General features: G+C 37.2%; 1 protein-coding gene across 1 annotated transcript in view; it reads left to right on the top strand.

Annotated features, from left to right (window-relative positions):
• The first annotated feature begins 9,303 nt into the window (after positions 1 to 9,303).
• ROBO1 (roundabout guidance receptor 1) overlaps positions 9,304 to 16,823 on the top strand; it is a 1,126,461-nt gene continuing 1,118,941 nt past the window's right edge. Inside the window, exon 1 of the mRNA XM_064580171.1 lies at positions 9,304 to 9,475. The gene's annotated coding sequence lies outside the window, so the exon portion shown is untranslated. The remainder of the gene's footprint in view (positions 9,476 to 16,823) is intronic.

The raw sequence follows: 16,823 nt of genomic DNA, 5'->3' as shown, positions 1-16,823 counted from the left end.
GCAGCTTCTACTGGGAACACAACCCATCATCTAGTAACGGGGACAAATAAACATAGTAAGTCAGGTCCTGGCTCTTAAAAATTCTGCTAAAATTTCATGAATCATAGCTATTTACATAGGGATGTGTGGTCTTCTTGAAAGGAGAGGAACCTCAGGGAGGGGCACTTGATTATTTGTCAAACATTAATACACTTTATTTTACATACAGCAAAATTATCTTCCATTGTTTTAGTAGATGCCTGGACTACTCAAATTTCCCTTCCATGCAAAAGGATACCAGATGTTCAAACAGAGAGAGGTATCAATGTAAATTCTGCGTCCTTTAACACACACACACACACACAAAGTATTTGTGTCCTATAACATGTATGTGTGTGCACATTCTTGTTGTAACATGTTATCTATTATTTCGTGAACTAAAATTTAAAAATATTATTCATACTAAAGTTTTTTTCACCAGACATTCTGCTTTTTGAGGTTTTCTTCTATCTGTGTTTGATAAACAATTTTATAAGCAAGGGTATTTATCCCATCTTCATTCACTTTAACCATTTGGTTTGTTTTTCTTTTTTTTTTTTTTTTTTTTTTTTTTTTTTTTTTTTTTTAAAGATTTTATTTATTTATTTGAGACAGAGAGAATGAGAGAGAGAGCACATGAGAGGGGGGAGGGTCAGAGGCAGAAGCAGGCTCCCTGCCGAGCAGGGAGCCCGATGCGGGACTCGATCCAGGGACTCCAGGATCATGACCTGAGCCGAAGGCAGTCGCTTAACCAACTGAGCCACCCAGGCGCCCCTGTTTTTCTTGATAAACATATTATTCTTGCACACATCAGTAATGTTTTTTTCTGATTAATATATTTAATTATTTTCAAGTTATGATTGTAAATGAAAGCTTTACTCCCTCTGTTAAGTCTAGCATACTCGTATTTTAGCATGTGTTGTGTATTGTTTATCCTTCTTTGAATTTGTTCTGACTTTTTAGAATAATTTAAATTTTGGAGTCCATTCTTTTTCAGTGGACAGTTTGTTTCTTTGTTTGTTTGTTTGAGAGAGTTGAGGGAGGACAGACAGAGGGAGAGGGAAAGAGAGAATCTTAAGCAGGCTCCACCTAGCACAGAGCCTGAGGCAGGGCTCAATCTCACAACCCTGAGATCATGATCTGAACTGTATTCAAAACTCAGTTGCTCAATGGACTGAGCCACCCAGGAGCCCATTCAGTGGAGATTTTTAACATTTAGTTTATTAAATAATGTGATAAACATTCAATTGGACATATCTGTATCATAAAATACCATATGCAAAATAGCATTATCTTTTATATTTTCTTCATGTAACCATAATTTAATTTGTTTATTTTGTATGCATAGTTATGCAGTGTGTTAATTAAATAGTTTTCAAGCAAAACTTTTCTTCTCAGTTTGCAAGACATAGGCGCATGAAGAAATACACAGTAACTTTTTAAAAATTAGACATTATTCTGGTTAGAAAGTAATAAATCATTTGTTCAATTTGGCAAAGTACACCTAAATTATCTCTGTGAAACACTTTATCTTTATTTTTTAAACATGAATCTTCTTAGAATTATTGTTTTGTGCCAAGAATTTACAGTTTTATCGTAATTCATGCCATCATCATTAACTTCCTGACAAAAGAATACAGTTAGCTTATTTTGCATGTTTTTGTTGAATGATACAGTGAACATTATAATTTACACATATCATGCCCTTTATCTTTCTTGCCTTCCCCACTTCCCTCTTTCTGGGCAGTTTTTTGCACATTTATGTGCGTAATTAGAATTGAGAAGTCCTCATAAATGGATCAGGGAGATTCAGCTTAATTTAAACAAGCATCTTTTATTCTATATTTTGTAACCCTTGCTGGAATCTGAAGACTACTTAGGTCCAAAGTTCATATTATATTCAATATATGAATGTCCTTGGCCAGTATCTTTTTCACATTATATTCAATATGTGAATGTCCATTGACCAATATCTTTTTTATAGAAATAAGAACCATAGAATTCTATACTCAAAGAGTGCCAGAATAACATATTTTGCATGTCTCACCATCTCTTCTTTATGATAGCTCTACAAAAGAAGTCCACAATCATAACTTCTAAAAATCTTTTCCCTGGGTTAAGTATCTTTATTTTCCTATTTTTTCCCCCATGTGCTAGTGTCAGATCTATCACTATCTTGGTTTATATCCTGTTTTCTGATTCCTTCCTTCCTTCCTTCCTTCCTTCCTTCCTTCCTTCCTTCCTTCCTTCCTTCTAGATTGCCTTATTAGTTCTAACATCATACAATTAGCTTCTATTTTTCACCAGACATTCTGCTTATTGAGCTTTTCTTCTATAGTTGGATTAACCCCATAGGTGGTTTCTCATTGTTCTCAACTTAATTTTCAAATAGTCTATTCCTTGGTGTTATATTTCAGCTTTTATGTCTTTATCTATTTTTTTTTTTTGTAAATTTTGAATGTCCATTTCATCAACCCCATAGGTGGTTTCTCATTGTTCTCAACTTAATTTTCAAATATTCTATTCCTTGGTGTTATATTTCAGCTTTTATTTCTTTACCTATTTTTTTGTATATTTTGAATGTCCATTACATATTCAGTTAGTTTTTCAAGATGTTAGTTCTCCCTCATAGCTATAGATTAGCTGTGTATTTGATGAAGATTTCTTTACTGAAAATATATATGTTACACCTCAGAGGATCAAGTACACGGGCTCGTGGCAGGACATTTGAGGTCCCCCCAAAATTAACATTGACAAATCAACACAGGAAATCCACTTGTTTAATTAGCTACAAATCCACCTAAATGTACTATCATCCAGCCAGTTTTTCTCTACTTTGTATACAATCAAATGACAAACCCCTTGTCATATGCTTATCTGGAATCAAGATAAACTGCTTTTAAGACACTCTCATGATCTAAAATCTGTCTAACTTAGGAAATATAAAAAATAAGTTTTGCCGTGTATGATTCCTTCTTAAGCCCATACCCTTTTGTGCCCTAAAATGCCCTAATTGCTTACAAGATATTTTAATAAGCCCATTTTGGAAATTGTCCAGGCAATTTCTTATTATTGACTGTTTTATTCCCCATTTCCTTATTTTAGAAAAGAGGTAGATTTTTGTATCTTCTTAAAAAGTTCTTAAAAAATATTACAGAGAGGGACACCTGGGTGGCTCAGTCAGTTAAACGTCTGCCTTCAGCTCAGGTCATGATCCCAGGATCCTGGGATCAAGCCCCACGTCGGGCTCCTCGCTCAGCAGGGAGCCTGCTTCTCCCTCTGCTTCTGTCTGCTACTCCACCTGCTTGTGCTTTCTCTCTCTCTCTGTCAAATGAATAAATAAAATCTTAAAAAAAAAATGTTTTAAAAAAATATTACAGAAAGCTTTGGTGATCATATTTGCAACTTACAGAATGGTTTGTAATCTTCCTGGTACTAAATAGTTGAATGAAGTTAAAATAGCTAGGCGTTCTTCTAATATCAATTAACATTATTTTAAAAATGTAAAGTTTACAAAACCTTGTCATACATGTATTTTCACAATAACAAGATTTTATTTCTACATGAGAAAGCAGTGATCTGAGGTTAAAAAGGCTAGTGACCTTCCTAAGGTACAGAAATAATAAGAGATAAACTGAAATATGTGTTTATTTGATTTAATATTAAAATTTACTTTTTAATTTATTTCTTTAAAAAAATTAGTACATGTGCTTTTTAGGACATGAAACAAACAAACAAGAAACAGAAAAAGAAAAAGAGCCACCCATATTCACAACACACAAACATTAATGAGTTTAAATATGTTGATCCCTTCTTAATCATGAATATTATATCTCCTTTGGAGGTGTTTAACCTCAATGACTAGACCAAAAGAAAACTTAGGATTCAAGTAGTTCCCAGTTTTTATTTACTCATTAACCTTGAACCACCTTTCAGGAAGTAGGGTATGACTGCTTTATCTTATTCTTCAACTCTCACTTCCAGATGTTGGCCTTTCCCAAACTACTTTTTTCAGTCTGAGCCAATCTTTACTTAAAAAATTAGTTATTCTTACTCTATTTTTAATTTTTTATGTTAATTTGCTTGCTTGTCAGAATTAAATTATTGGATCTTTGCCCTTCAGAACCCACGTTCCATTTTAAAAGCTCTCGGGTTAGGGGCGCCTGGGTGGCTCAGTCGGTTAAGCGACTGCCTTCGGCTCAGGTCATGATCCTGGAGTCCCGGGATCGAGTCCCGCATCGGGCTCCCTGCTCGGCGGGGAGTCTGCTTCTCCCTCTGACCCTCCTCCCTCTCATGCTCTCTGTCTCTCGTTCTCTCTGTCTCAAATAAATAAAAATAAAAATCTTTAAAAGCTCTCGGGTTAAAAATATATACATTTATGAATATTTAGTGTTCTTTTAAAATTTTACTTAATGCAATTATATTACTAAAATAGTCATAGCCATTTCCACCATCAATTCCAGAGCCAAAATCTACTCTTAATCTACTCTCTCAATTATTTCTCGAATGCTGTCATCTATTCACATCTATCTATCCATCCATCTATCTATTATTTAATCTTGGGAAATGATTATCGACAAGTGAGTAATACAATTGAAGAATAGGATGTCTTTACTACCCTAGGAAAAGAAACTAACATGAAAACCAACTCATTGAGCCAAAGTATTGTACAGATATTTAAACTGAAAACTATTAAAATCCATTAAAATTCACTTTTCTCCTTGTAAATATAGTGCATGGTGATAACCTACGTTTCAATGTTGCTTAAGAAAAGTAGCATTCTTGGAGATGTGGCAGGGGAAGTTATTTTAAAAGTAATAAGGGAAGGCGTAAACTTTATTTTAAGTAGATTTTTTGTTATTAACCTCCAGAATAGGAAACACAAACTACTATATTTAACATTACTATTATTTAATATTAAAATGTATATTCTGCAATTTGTCCCTTCCTAGAAAATGATGCTTATTCATTTCTATTTGCTTTTACATAAAAATAATGGTTACTCTTAATTTCTGTTGTACTGTCGTCCACTTTTATGTATCCAACACAGTACCATATGAAAAGTAGATTCAATATTCACTAAATGAGCAAGTGACTTGACTTTAATATTACTTTTATAAAGGCAGAGTTTGGTCTAGGACAAAAGCAAATAGCATTACATTTTGATTGAATTTAATCATAAGAACTATAATATATGAATAAAAACACAGTTTAAAATAATTGCTGTTTTAGTATGCTTTGCAAGTAAGTCCTAAAGGATTCCTTAAAATAGACTAAGAAGTGGCTTTTGAATATGTTAGAATTTGGTTAGTACAGAGTTCCTTCTAAATAGTATAACCAGTTCGTATCTTTTGAAAGGCAAACCACAAGATCTGACCATTAGCCTTGATATAATAAGCATACAGAAAATTGATTGCATGTTTAGCTCTATATTGGAAGTAGTGGTTTATTTTACATATATACATAGTATTTTACATATTTTTACCCACATCCATTTGTTTATTTGCTGTAACTAAACATTATCTCACATTTTATAAACATTTTTAGATAGGTTTATGTGTTTTTGTCTTTTTTTCACAAAAATATTTTTAGTTTTTATTCACAGATTTTCTAGAATTAATACATAGTATATTCTTAAGAACTTAGTATTTGAATTAAAACTGTTTATTAATGCTTCCTCTAATCTCAATGTACTATAACAGATATGTCCCCCTATTTCTCCTTTGTTTTGTTGTTTGCTCTTTTATCTTTTGCCAAAGTATTTCATTTCTACATTTTTGTCAACTTTTATCTTGCTTGCTTTACAATCCTGTTTGATATACAGGAATATATCCTCCTCCATGCCTCTTCTCCTTGCCAAATTTTACTAAGATTCTAAATATTATGAGCATTCCATTCATGGTGATCATCTTACCAAAATCACTGTACCATGAAGTTCTCATCTCTTCTACTTAGTGTCAAATTTAGTTCATCATTTTGAGTTCCATATTTCTCCACAAACTTACTAAGGTAGTAAGGTATATAGGTTTATTTTTAACTTTTGAGTTGTACTTTCTTCACCTTGTTTAGCAATTCACCAAATTAATTTATAAGCCATGCATTTACATGTAACCTTTTGAAACTTTATACAGATGTTTTAGTGAATTATTTAATATATCATAGTATCCCAGTTAGCAGCTGTTATGAATATTACTGCTTACTTACTACTGATTTACTACTGAAAAAAATGCCCATCTGACCACATCCTTAATTTTATATTTCTACTTTTAAAGTATAATTTATGTATGTTAATTTCCTTTTCATCTGTCAAAAATCAAGCAGGAATACATTTCTATTTAAAGTACACAAGTGGATTAATGTCTATAGCTTCTAAATTTTTTAACCTATGCATATTTCCAAATTATTGAAGACAAAGAATTTTAAAAACAGCTTGGATAGTAGCTGAATGTCATTAGAGTTCATTAAATTTCACCAAATGGTATGCTATTACATGATGAACGATTTAAATTTAGAAAGAAAGTTGATTACAGTAATGGAATACAGGGATATGCCAGGTATGTTTTGCTTTCCAACTTTTATAGATGTTCACATTAGCCACAATAAGGCATTGTCATCATGATCCAAGGGCATAATGGAAATCAGTTTCTGACAGAGCATATATTGTCCTTGAAAACTGTACTGACGAAATGAGGGGTCCAAGAATACTTCAAATAGTAAAGAATAGATCAATGATATTTCTACAGGTTTAGGAATGATGAAAACTATTACAGTTTTAATATTATTTGTTTAAAATATTTCTTACCCCTATATCCAAGTAATATATTTTAAATATTTATAAATATGTATATATAATATACCACATATTATATATCTCAAAATATATGAGCATAATTTGGGTAAATACAAGTAACTCATTGAAGAGATGTTGAATATCTTTTTTCTTAAAAAATAAATAAGTTGAATTTATGATTCTGATTAGCTGCTATATGTTTGCCTGGGCCTTTTATGCAGAAAGTGAGTGAAATTGATCAAACAAGTATACGCTAAACGTATTAATAGCCTGACTTTTATTTATTTATTCTTGTTTGTTCACTATCATATTTGTCTACTACTTAAATTCTCTATTTAATTATAGTCATAGAAAAATTGCATTAATTTTGTACAAACTCTGCCTGAGTAAAACACATCTTCTCTCAGTTCTAAAAAGATATTCATTAAATGCACAACTTTCAATTCGCACTTAGGCTGGACATGATTATTTTTTCAAGTCTACTTGTAGCAGGAAGTTGAAAGACCAATAATGTACTTGTTTTAAAAAAAAAATTGAATATCACTCTTCTCCATTCAACTTTGCATGGTCATTATCCTTTTCTTACTCTACCAATAATAGCTTCTTATCTTTTTTTTTTTTTACAGACAATGAGTCCTTCACAGTCTTATACTGAATGTAATAATATCATGATACTTTTATGTTAACTTTATTGTAAATTGAAAAATTCTGAACCTAGCCTAAAGTGATTGTAATCGCCTTGAATAAAAGACATTCCAAAAGGCTGTTCCAGAAACACAATAGCAGTGGGGAAATGGAGAAAATTGACTCTAATGTAATGACGATTGATCATGTCTTTTCACCCTAAATTAGTGGTCATGGATGTTTCAAGGATATGTATTTGGTGAAAAATTTTGAAATATACATAAGAATACTCGGTTTTCTAATCCTGAAGGCAACTCTCTTCTTTTACACCTCAGTCATGTAAGAGTTAATTCTGTATCCTACCAGGATGTAATAGCTAAGTTAGTCTGGAAAGTGGCAAAGGTAACCTGGACTCAAAGTAACACTTCTGTTGTCAAGGGTTACTGATGGGGGAAGGGAAGTGGCTGGAAGGGGAAGGAGTTATGGAAATGAAGAAGAATTGTAGCACACACTACCTAAATTCAAATGCTATACATATATTTGGCATGGGATCTCCATTCTGTTGTATTTTTGCCTTTTGCGTTTTCATTTATTTAGTTTACACATGGATGATGAATTTATGAGTTGGTTTTTGCTGACCTTATTCAGTGTATCATTGTCTAACAGCATTCAGCTGTATATTATAGACATAATAATTTTGTAATTAAATTTACATTACTATTTTCATCTCAAACACAATAAAATCATGCTATTTCCTAAGCTGTAATATCAGCAAATATCTTCTATGGAACTTCGTGGAGAGTCTGTGTCATTTCAGTTTACATGAGAATTTCTCTTTTCCTCCACAAAATTAAAGGTCAAGGGAAAACCATGCTTAAGGGCTTTAAGTTCACATGTAAGGATTGAATAATATTCTCACTTTTAAGATAGATACATTTAATGATGGTGTACTGAAGTGTTTTTGCTCAATGTTACAATACTTGAAATCACCAGTCATCATAGGCCTGCCTCACTTTAAATCTCCTTGTTGCGCCAATTTGCATTACTGTTGGGTTTGCTAAACTAGAAACTAAAAAGAAAATGTGGCAATTAATAGTAAATGCTTGAAATCTTGTGACGTTAGCAACATCTTTACGCTCATTTAAATTTCTGTTACCAGTATTCACAAATAAAATATTTCTGAATTTATTTTGCAAAATAAAAATGATGTCCATGGCATTGACGCATTTTCAGTATCATTTAAAATACATGCCCCATGTTCTATAATCAGCACATTCATATATTAGCTTCTACCATTTTAACCTACTCATTTAATTTGGAGTAGCAGTGCATTTTCAAGAATAAAATTAAGTGTTATTCTACATAAGTGAAGTGCAGTAGTATTTGACTATATACACAGTTCCTGGATTTATATCCAAATAACGCATAATAGAGAGCAGAAAAGAGGCTTTTTCTGCCAAGACTATCTGAATTTTCTTCAGAAAATGTTCTTTTAAAATCCTTTGTATTTTCAAAGCCACTCTACAGAGGCAATTAAAAGCAAAAATAAAATGATAGATCACATGACAGGAGTTTAAATGTGAGGGTTTTTCCCTCGGTTAAACATCGCAGCAGGCATTACAATACCAGAGGTAACGAATCAATTACATCCATTTTCCCCTCCGCGCCTCCAAAGCTGCGTGCGTAGTGTTGCCGGGTAGTTTGGAGCCGGAGCAGTAGGACCCAGGGGCCTCCGCAGCCACCAATAGAAGCTCACACTTGCACCTATTTGCATGCAGCGCCGTCTGCTCTGCGCATTAATAGTAATACAGATAACGGGTTTCAAAGAATTCTCTACTGAAGAAGGATTGGATTTTTCCAGGGTGCTGATACTGAGAAGAAACCCGACTTTACACTCTCCCTAATTTCCCCACGCTTAGGTTTAAAAGTCCCATACAGCTTTGGCTTGCTTTAAACTCGGGGAGGTCTCCGTGCACAGCAAAGTTGGAGGGCTGCGCCGGCACCACAGAACCGCTAGATTTCCGAAAACAGTCTTGTCGAAGGGTAAGTCTCCCAAATGATTGCAAAGGAAGTGACAGCCGGCTTTGGACCTGTCAAAAGGGACCACGCTTGGTTTTACATCGGTGGTTGCTGGAGTGCAGAATGGGTGCGGACAGCACTCTGCAGTTTGTCCAGAAATTGTGACTGGGGTATTTGGGGATAGAGTCAAAAACCTTCAGGCTAAATCGGAAATTGCAGCCGTACGCTCGGGAGGGATTCAACAAGTTTCCCTGCAGGGATGCGATGGGTTTTTGGCTTTTGTTTTGTTTTGTTTTGTTTTGTTTCCTTGCAAGTTGTTCGGAGTGTCCGTTCCGGGTGGGGTGCTCCTGCTTCACAAAGAAGTTTCGGGATTTGTGTCTGTTGTGTGTGGCTGGGTTAACCCTTGTGTGAAGAGATTCTGTGCCGCATTTGGGCTTCCTGGGGACACACGGGAGAACTGCTTCTAAGGATGCTCGGAGCATCAGGGGCCTGCTGGGGCTCGTGCTGGGCAACTTCCCCGCGTAATCTCGGGGTCTCTGACCGTACCGTGGTTATGAATTGGACAGAGGCTCAGAAACCCGCAGCTCCGAGGCCATTTGAGCTTCCAAACTTTGGAAACGTTCTCTAACAAGGGGGATGAGAACGGGGGCTTTGGAAATATGCATTACTAGATGAATTTTGATGAACTCTTAGTGACACGTAGGCAGTGAAGTCTTTCAGGACCTGCGTTTCCAACCTGCAGCTTTTGCCTGGACGTGTAGTGCTGATGTGGAACGGTGGGGGTTTAAAGCTAAAACGGGGGGGGGGACTTTATCTGAGGGAGAGAGGAAGAGGGAGAGAAAACAGATGAATGAACAAGGTGCGTCCCATTTTGCACACACAAAAACCACACGCGTGGGACGTGCCAGGAAGCGCTCCAGTTGGTGGCGTTTAGCTGGAAAACGTTTTGCAGGAGCCTCTGCATTATTGATGAAGCGCTGTGCCCTTCTGGGGGCCCTTCTCGCTCCCTCACCCTGACCCCTCTTCCCTCCCGCGCTCCTCCTGCCTGGGGCTCGGGGTTGGCGCGGGTGCACCCGCTCGCGCGGCTCAGACCCGCAGCGCTGCGGACACAATGGGGAGAGGCTGACGGTGCCCTGCGCGCGGGCGGAGCGGGGAGCTCGGCGTGGCAATCCGGCTGTCGCAGCCCCGGCTGCCGCTCGGCGGGGGCTGCAGCGCTGCGGTGGGTGGCTGCTTGCGCCAGGCGACCACGCGCCCCGACATCCCGAGGGCCCCGCGCAGGAAGGGCCGCAGAGGTCCTGGGTTATCCGTTTAGGGGCCACTGTGCTGCGGGGCAGACAGGTGGGGCGGGGAGATGGCGTGCGGAGGCATCCCATTCCGGTCTTTGGTTCAGAGCTGCGACTGCTACCTGAAAATCCCTGGCGTGCACCCCAAACATCCTAGAGAACCTGCACTCCCGAGGGGAAGGAGACGAAGAGGAAAGAAGGGAAACGTTGATGAGCCTTCAAGAGAAGGGCAGCGAGTGATTTGGGGCAGTTCTGGTCATCTAGCCAGGCTTTTCTTGGCTCTTTTAAGTGGGCTGCTTTAGATGCGGCTCTGAAATAGGCTTCCGTGGCCTCTCTGTGGCTCCGAAGGGGCAGGCTTCCAGACCCAGGAGCTCACTGGAGACTCCTTCTATAGATGAAGGAAGGAGACTGCAGGGCAGGGGCCTTCATTTCGCAGTGTCATTTAACCCTGACCTCAGCACCTCCCACCCTTTCACGCCCTCACCAGGGAGTGCCCTGACCTTGCAAACTCCTCTGGGTCATCTGCCCTGTTTCTTTTTAAGTGATTTTATCAGGCTGGATGTTTCAAAGGCCCGTTAAGAAATGGTTTGTGTATTTCAAGTAGTAATGGGAGATTGTTTAATTTGGAGGTGGATCCGAAACCCCCCCTGAGCATTTGGAGGAAGGGGCAGAGATGAAGGACTCTATAGAATGGCCCACCTGGGGGGTTGGTTGCTTGAAGGGGAACTTTCAGAGGAAATATCCCTCTTTGAGCACATGGGGGGAGACAATATCATTGCATTCTTTCCCCACTTTCCGTTTGTCCCCTTCATTATCGTTGTTTGGGAACTAGGATGTAATGCTAAATAGAAAATATTTTGAGAATCCATCTGTTTATTAGGAGGCCAGCTAGAAGTGTGGTAGCTAGGCTTTCAGGCCCAAACTTGGATGCTCCTCAGACCTATTATTTTGGGAGATTCAGTTTGCTACTGCAAAACCTGCCTCTCTTCTGTATCTTTTGAAAGCTTTTTGAAAGGCATGCAATGTGGCATGTTGATTTCATTAATGGGGTTTATTAAAGGGTTAGTGGGTGTTCCATCAAGCCCTCCCTTTCCTCCCCCAAAAGGAAAAAAAAAAAAACCCACATAAAAAACCTCAGCAGCATCTAAGAACAAATACCCAGTAGGTAAGAGGACTTTTTGTGTGTGTCTTAGGAATCTGTCTTCCTCCCACGGGGGGGGGAGGGTAAAGCTGAGGAGTATGTAAGGGTATGTAAAGGTAAGGAGTGGGGGCATTCACCTCATATGGTTACCACGGATTTTGGACTTCCTTTAACCCTTCTCCACATATCTTCCTGCATGCATCTTCCAATTTAGCCCTGTATGATCTGCAGAACGGAAATAGATGACACAGCTGCAGATCCCTGATGAAAGCTGGCTTCAGAAAAGAGCTGATAATCACAGGTTTGGGGGATTTTTCCACATACTTCCTTTTACTTCCCTTTCCTTCCCTTCCTCTGCCCTTGAACCAGTGTTAGCATCTTCTGGGCTATATCCTGCAGAGGGTTAGTGATTTCCAGTGGCATAGCGCTGTGCTGAGTGTGGGAGGAGGGCAGAGACTCAACAGCTGCCCAGGGAGTCCCAGAGGTTTAAAGCTGACTTTCTCTTTCTCTATACTGCGCAGAATAGAGAAAAATATCCGAATATCTCCCCAAAGAGAATTATATTGGCCTGTATAACTGTCTTTTTTTTTACTGAATAATGGAATCAATTCAGATGCAAAATAACATTGGTTAGAAATGAAAGGGAAGCCATACACTTGCTTGCAATATTTGGAAACTAATGTTGTACTCAGCTGTGAGATCTCACCTTTTGGCATCCATCTATACTTGATATATTAGGAGCTATTTTTATTTATGCAAAATTTACTGTGTTACTTTCATTATGAGGCTGAGGAACTCAAGACACTGCTAAGATGTGAATTTTAAAAGAAAAAAACAAAAAAACAAAAAAAAACAGGGCAGCAAAGCAAGCCCCTGGCAGCTTGATGAATGAGTGGGTGCAATGCACCATTTGAAATGTAACTTGAGGTAAGGTTCCATCCAATCCGCTAGAGAATGAGTTCCTCCTTATTGCCTGGAAAACTCAACTGAATTTCCTTTCTCTCTCCCCCTCTCCTTTCCTCTCTCTCTCTGTCTCTCTCTCTGATCTCTGAGATCAGAAATATAACCATAATAACATACAAGAGGCTAGACTTATAACCTGGTCACATAATAATTTATCTCTCTAAACTTGCTGTTGAAATGAGTGAGCAATACTACTGTTAATGTATCCTTGGTTATATCTAAAATATATTAGTGGCATATGGACCAGCCAAACCTCCAATGTTATAGGAAATAGGGGTGCTAGAAAAGTAACTGACTTACCCAAAGCCATATAGGAGAAAATTGTAGACACAGTGTTAGCATCTTACCTGCAATAGATATTTCATTCAAATTTTCACATCACCCTTTTGAGGTAAGACTTTTACTAGATTTTTTTTTTTAAGATTTTATTTATTTATTTGAGAGAGAGAGAGAACATGAGGGGGGGAGAGTCAGAGGGAGAAGCAGACTTCCCGCCAAGCAGGGAGCCCGAAGTGGGACTCGATCCTGGGACTCCAGGATCATGACCTGAGCTGAAGGCAGTCCCTTAACCAACTGAGCCACCCAGGCACCCGACTTTTATTAGATTTTTAATATATGAAGAAACTGAAGCTCAGAGAGGTTAAGCAAAATATACACAGCCATTCATCAAATAGGGGAAGATCCACAATTGGAAACAAGTTCTTGCTCATGACAGAGGACATGCTTTTCCCGTATATTATGGAATTATATTTTTCCCCTCATATTTAAAAAAGAAGTTATATTATTTTTAAAATTTTGTTTCAGCACTCATAATTTTTTAATCTCCTAAATATCCTTTTCATGTCCAAACCCTTTTTGGCACCTCCCTCAGACCAGTCTTCCATAATCAGCGACTTTACAAGGATGTCAGAGCCAGAGAGAAACTTTTTTTTTTTTTAAGAATTTTTTTTATTATTTATTCATTTGAGACAGAGAGATACAGAGTGAGAGAGAGAGAGCAGAAGTAGTGGGGAGAGGCAGAGGAAGAGGGAGGAAACTGACTCCCTGCTAAGCAGGGAGCCCGATGCAGGATGCGGGGCTTGATCCCAGGACCTAGAGATCATGACCGGAGCCGAAGGCAGATGCTTAACCATCTGAGCCACCCAGGCGCCCCAAGAGAAACTTCTTTAGTAAGAAAGCCTACCTCTAACCACTGCCCCAACTGTACCATCATCTTTGGAAGTTAGAGAAAAAGCATAAAAATTACTGTCTTCATCATTTACTTTGAAATTTGCACAAATATGGCCAAGGAGTCTGGAAGAGTCCATTATGTCATTCTGAGACAGACGTTGGACACCTCCACCTTCACGTTTCCACACACATGGCTTCTTTGATCTGCAGGTTTCCCCACCTTTACTGAACCAAATCCTACTCATTTGTTTAGGGTGGTTCATGTTCCTCCTCCACCATGTAATCTCTGACTATTCCAACACTTATCTTTTTTATACAGCTCTTAAATTCCATTAAAATTACAATATCTGCCATTTAATTTGGTCTTTATTTGAAGTTAGGAGGAGTAAGCTAACATTTCTGGAGCATTCACTCTATATCATATCTTTTTACATAAATTATCTGTCAGATTCATTTTTCTATTTGTTCACTGTATTGACTGTTCATGCTCCTCAGTCACCCCAGATGGTGGGATGTATTTCTAGAGTTTCAATAATGAAATCCAAATTTGCTATCTTTAGTCCATATATTGCTCCTGATTGCCACACTTGCATTTCCAAAAATCTACTTGATATCTCCACCTGGAGGTGTATTGCAAAAATTTGTGAGGAAAATATAGTAAAGGAAATTATTCAAAGCTACATGTTTCATTCCTTGTGCCATACTTGCCCTTCTACTTGTTTTTCCAAGTCATAAGTAGTCCATCATGCATCCAGGCAAAATCACCTATGACATGTCCCTCTACCTCATCCACCTCATACGAGTAATGGAAAAATATACATATGTATATTTATTGGTGCTTTTATTTTTCTTGAACCTAGCCCCTTTTCTCCACAGACAGCCGTGCCCCCGGTTCTCACTTTTACTTCCTGGGATCAGCCTTCTAAGCTAACAGCTCACTTCCATTTTTGCCCCACTTAAATCCACGTGCATTATATCTGCAAGAGTCATTCATCTTTCTAGAGCACAACTGATGAAGTCCAAATTTCTTTCATGTCATTCAAGGTGCTCTATCATTTGGATTCAGAATTCCTGTCTTCAGTCTTCAGCTTTATTAGTTACTATAAAAATCTACTTGCGTTTTCTCAAATACTGAGGAGATATCATTCCCTTCTGCTTTTGCTTGTTAGAACTTCAGCTCATAATGGTTCTCACTTTTCTTGATCCTTGGATCTTTGGAAACACAAAAACAGGTGTTACCCTTCTGTGAAGATCTTCATGTTAAGCAAATAGATTTAAATATGTCTCTTTCTAATCTTTTCTTAATAACATCTCTGAAATTCTGTTGCATTTATTTATTCATTTTTATCAAGAGACTGAATGTTGTTTTCCAAACTTTGGCCATTGAACCAAAGAAACCTCATAATCAAGAAAAATAATACTGAACTATCACCCACCACCCACCACCAGACTTAATACATTAAAATATGTGGGGATGGGACTCTGGAATCCACATTTTTAACAAGCATTCCAGGTGTAACTAGGCACATGGAATTTATCACAACAGTTGCTCCCCAACTCAGCTAGGTCAATTTGGTGCTTAATTTGGCAGTTTGGGGGAAGAGCCATTAACATAGCTTTTTAGATCTCACTGAGGACTATGGGCATGTCTTCTTGATTACTGTGCTTTAACGAAACATTTGATCACAGAGTATAGTATGTCAAATCATGTGATATTACAAATCATTTGAAATTGCTTGATTATGTGGAATTTCATTAATTTCCTTTATTCAGATATCCCCAAATCCCACACAATGCTTGTAGCATTTACAGATTCCAAGCATATTTGTGAGAGCTACCATTCTATCTACCCTTCTCAACATTTAATATTGTCAATTTCTTAATTCTACCAATTGAATAGTTTTAATTTTTCTTTTCTGATTGTATGTGCAGTGAACATCTTTTCACTGAGAATTCAGGTTTCCTCTACTATGAGTTGCTTAAAAATATATTTTACCTGTTTTTTGTTTTTTACTGAGCCATTTATCTTCTTCTTTTAGATTTATAGAAGTCCTTTATATATCCTATATCCAAACTCATTTTTGATACATGCATTGAAAATATTTTTTCCTAGGCTGCATCTTATCTTTTCTGTTTCTTTTTTTCTTTTCTTTTCTTTTTTTTTTTTTGGTGTGTGTGTGTGTGTGTGTGTGTCTTGTTTTTTTTAAAAAGTATATTTTATTTCTTTAAAAGTAATAAAACTTTTCCATTATGTTTTCTCTCTTTTTATGTCTTGTTTTAGAAACCATTCCTTATGGTGAAGTCATAAAATATTCTCATATATTTATTTTAAGTTTTTAAATTTTGCTTTTTACATTCAGCTCTTTGATCTATCTAGAATTGATTTTAGTTTTCATGTGCTGAGAAATGTGGTTGTCACATATAAATGTTCCATATGTGGCTGGATTCCTTTTTTGCCTATAAGGCTACTTGGCGTCTGTTCTCATTTGAGACACATTTTTTTCTAGTCACTGTCTGCCAGGTTGGTACATGGACCATTGTGTCACTGAACCATCGCCATGTTAACCAGAGTAAAAACATTAATTAAGATTTCAACCCAAATAGGTTTATATTCAGTTAGAATTAAAGACCAGTGCTTTTTATGACAAACTGTATAATCTCTTTAAATGGTTTGTGAATTGTTTCTGTGTAATGAGTCCTCTATGCCTAGCATAATTTACTTCAGTTTTAGTTCTTTACAGAGAATATTAATGAATATCCCAAAGACACACTTTCCTTGTTTATAAGACTCTAGCACAGTAGATCAAAGGCAGGC

This window comes from Mirounga angustirostris, unplaced genomic scaffold, assembly GCF_029215605.1.
Source record: "Mirounga angustirostris isolate CCGP_5_RB_7025 unplaced genomic scaffold, mMirAng1.0.hap1 SCAF_1, whole genome shotgun sequence".
Classification (NCBI taxonomy): Eukaryota; Metazoa; Chordata; class Mammalia; order Carnivora; family Phocidae; genus Mirounga; species Mirounga angustirostris.
Note: the sequence above shows the minus strand (reverse complement) of the source record. Positions and strands in the feature narration are given on the sequence as shown.